This window comes from Micropterus dolomieu, linkage group LG16 (genome assembly GCF_021292245.1).
Source record: "Micropterus dolomieu isolate WLL.071019.BEF.003 ecotype Adirondacks linkage group LG16, ASM2129224v1, whole genome shotgun sequence".
NCBI classification, from domain to species: Eukaryota; Metazoa; Chordata; class Actinopteri; order Centrarchiformes; family Centrarchidae; genus Micropterus; species Micropterus dolomieu.
In genome coordinates this window covers 4,136,367-4,140,790 of record NC_060165.1, presented here as the reverse complement: position 1 = coordinate 4,140,790, position 4,424 = coordinate 4,136,367, and positions in this window count along the sequence as shown.

Here is a 4,424-nt window from a genome sequence, read left to right as displayed (position 1 = left end):
GTTATATTTCTGACCTTTTAGTCTCATACGCACCAGCACGTACCTTGAGATCCTCGGGCAGAGGTCTGTTGTCTGTTCCAGAGTCTCGACTGAAAACTAAAGGGGACAGAGCGTTTGCTGTCAGGGCCCTGAGGCTCTGGAACAGCCTGCCCGAGGAAATCAGGTCGGCTGAGTCAGTGAACTCTTTTAAGTCCCTTCTTAAAACATACTTTTATAGGAGAGCATTTCCCGATCTTATTTGACTTTATTTTATCCCTTTTATTTTATTGTATTTTACTAATTTTATATTAATTTTTCATGCTCTTGTCTTGTTTTTTTTGTTTGTTTTTTTTGTATTAGTCTTTACACTTGTTAAAGCACTTTGTAACTTGTTTTTGAAAAGTGCTCTACAAATAAGGATTATTATTATTATTATTATTACTGCTGAGCAATCACAGCCTGTGGACATGCAGGACAAGATTTCCCTTCTATTATCTTATCTCCTCTTAGCCTTTAAATCTGTCCAGTAAGACAAAGCACACTTCTCTTTGCCCGACAACAATCATTTTATAATATATTTTTTTCATCAGGAATGTCTGTAATGTGTCTATTAGACCATCTCATTTGACAAGTCAGCCAGACTGACAAAGGTATGGTAACACACACGCTCACGTTTGGCCTCCTGGTCTTATAAGTCATGTAAAACAAAAACAGAATGCTACTGACAGTGTTTATATTTTGGTATTTTTATTAAAATATTTTGTACTGTGCAAATAACACTCCTAGAAACCTGGCAGTATAGATGGAGCCTCAGACTTTTACACAAATGATCAAACATTTCTCTGGGTCAACCCATCAACTGAGCTCTGTTCGACCAGCTGATGGATGTTGGACCCAGTTGGAAGGGCAAAATTTGTAAGTGGAGTTTTGGGGTTCAGTGTTTAGTTGAATTTTGGATCTAAGAGTTGATGGAGACCGAAACAGAGCTAAAAGGAAGGTTAATACTGGACTTCAATTCATCATGAGGCCAGCAACACTACTCCAAATGAATGCTAATTTTGCTCTGTGTCTGCTGGATCTAGGAAATTGTTGCAGGTTTGTCATGACAATGTTATACCATGATAATTTGTCTGTGTTGCGTTACACTTTGTTCCAAAATTTTACTTACTGCTGCTTTAATAAATGTATCCCTATTAGCTTCATAGTTATGTCTAAACATTATCATTGTTTTTTGGCTTGTTCTTTTATTGTTGGCGCAGCTATAGGCTAGCCTTTTCTCCCTGGTTCCACTCTGTGGTAAGCTAGGCTATGTCTGCTATTTCTTTAGGCTACATTGTAGCCTGATACTCAGACCAAAATGCAATTTTTCTATCAGTTTATCATTTCTGTCTGTTTGTTCTGTTTTGTCTTCACCAACTAGTAGTGGGTGATGTAACCGCCCAACCAACTTGAATCACTGAAACAAATGTGGGCAGTGACAGAGATGTCTGGAACCAGGCCAGGACATACAGAAAAAACATTAATATTGATCTTCTCATTGGCTGTGGCTTTAATTGCAAACTGTGTTTTCTCAACTGTGGGTCCTTTAATTGTGGCATGTTAGAAACAACTTAAAATATTGAAAAGTTAGAGATATTTATAAGTTACATTCTATTCTAGACACATAACATTTCTTTTCTTTGCCTTCTCACAGTATGTGTTACTTGCGACCTGTATTTTCACTGATCTGGGAAACAAATGCAATACATGTGCAGTGCTCAGAGCATTACAGGGCCATGATGGGACCCAAGCCATCCTACTGTTCTGCGAGTCTGTGCGATTACACACTGGTCGACATAATAGAGGCCCATTATTTGAGGGCCAGAGAGGAATGACAGGGGTGGCGAAGTCAACCAGCAGATTAATGAGATTGCCATCCAGTTGGAGGACCAAGACAAAACATTTAGCAGAGAGCGACCTGTAAAAAGAGATGTCAGTAGACTGGAGGGAGACCTCAGAACAATATGTCAACACACTTAAACACAACATGATAGCACTTTTATCACATAGATAGAGGCAATATTGGGCACACATTTTTAGAAAACATCCTAAAAGTTTTTAGATTGATATAAAGCTATTTGCTTTCATTCTTATGTAAAGATCAACTTGCTGACATCTGAAATCATGCTTCAGATAAGTAATCTATCACATAATCTGATCAGCTGTGGTAATGCATTCTAAGGGGCAAATTGATTTGACAAGTTTTCCAAGTGGGTGCGTTCAAGTGACTGTGGGAAGATCTGCTGTCTGAGATTTGAGAAATAATTTCTGAAAGGCACTGGAAAATCAAACCAGCAAGATAGGCAGGCAAGCATGGATCGCATGAAAAGATAATAAAGTAAAATAAAAATAATAGAAAGGATTAACAGGCTTGTAGATGTAAATGGGCTATAGTGCAAAAACATTTTATGATCCTCCGTGAGTGAAGGTGGGGAGCATGATGAAGGTCCAGTCACACATCATTTATAACTACAAAATTAATTAACTGCAATGGAATGCCAGAGATAAAGTAAATCGATGTTGAGCTTTGTGAGATTGAAGCCTTCGTTAACTTCGGAAGGTGAATTTTGAAGGTTGAACAATTGCAAACCATCTTGATATTGCTGATCTTTGAGGGAATGGAGTCAAAAATGGAGGAAGTTCTGTCATCTCCGTTTACTCCAATGGACCAGTTTGGAGTATCTAAATAGTTCCCGTAAGTTAGCAGCAAACGCTAGCAGCGGAGCGAAGCTGCAGTAGAAAATGCTATTTGGGACCTACGTTTAAAAGGTAAGACATGTAAAGAATGAGATTATATATTATTGAATCAAGTTAACATGTATTAAATAATGTTAGTGGATTCATCCACTAAATTAGAAGATTTAGGGACATTAACAGTTAACAAATTAACAAACAAATTAGGATACTGGCAATGGACAAGGTTAGCAACACACAATATAAACAGAGGCAGCCTATTCATTTATTTTTACAATACGTTCCCGTAAGGCCATTTCATCCAAACTTGTTGGATTTGAATAACATACTTCAAAATGTATTTTTGGGGGGTGGTATTTAATTTTATTTAAAATGTTAGAGATGCATGTATGAATAAAAGACTTCAAAATGTAATTTATTTTTTGGAGAGGTAGGGGATTTTATTTTATTTAGACATGTTAATGGGGCTTATAGAACATCCTTTTTGGAGTAAACGGAACCAAATGGAGATTGAAACAAGTAGTTTATAAGGAAATTTAAATAGAAAGTGAAATAGGTTTCAATTTAGAGAAATAAATGGAGATTTACCCCTACCACGAAAAGTAGTATACTAACATATTATAAAAGCAATCTTCATAGTAAGCATGTATTATATTAGAGCAGTAGGTTCTGCATGGTGGAGGAACAGTGATGCTAAAGGTCAGGAGGGCTGAGTGGACCATGGTGAGATAGAAAACAACACAGGATTGTAAATGGCTATTATAATATACCATTTGTTATTAAATCATACGTAAAATGTTATATTATTTTCTTTCCATTCTTTCAGTGTCTGCATCCCGTCTTTCTTCCCTTAGCCTCTATATTCCTTCCTGCCTCAATACTTGACACTGATGCAAGTAGAAGACATCCATCCATCGTCAAGCGCTTATCCTGCGTACAGAGGGGGGGCTGGAGCCAATCCCAGCTGACATCGGGTGAAAGGTGGCTAAACATAGACAAACAACCAGTCACACTCACACCTAAGGACAATTTAATTCAATTCAATTCAATTCAATTTTATTTATATAGCGCCAAATCACAACAACAGTTATCTCATAGCGCTTTTCATAAAAGAGCAGGTCTAGACCGTACTCTGTGATGATATTTACAGAAGCCCAACAGTTCCCACCAAGAGCAAGCACTAGGCGACAGAGGCAAGGAAAAACTTCCTTTTAAGAGGCACAAACCTCGAGCAGAACCATGGCTCAGGGTGGGCGGCCATCTGCCTCGACCGGTTGGGGAGAGGGAGAGAGAGAGAGAGAGAGAGAGAGAGAGAGAGAGAGAGACAGCCTACACAATATACACACAGAGGTACAGACAGTGAAGGTAATGTTGCTATAGACTAAATGAAAAATGGTACAGATATGTATAATAGTGTTAATGGTAACCATCGTAATGTTAATGATTATAATAACAATAATAACAATAAGACTAGCAACAATAGTCATTGCAGTAGAGGGTGTCGAGCAGGAACACAGGGGCAGCAGGTGACCCGCAGCCACAGATCCAGACTCCACAGCTCCAGAGCCAGAAAACCTGCAGGAAGTGATAGGAGGAGAGAGGAGAGAGACGAGAAAGCACAAGACTACCAGAAAGGGGAGAAGTTGTGTTAGTAACATGCAATAATGGGATAAGGTTGCATACAGAGGGAGAGAAAGTAGAGGAGAGAGGAG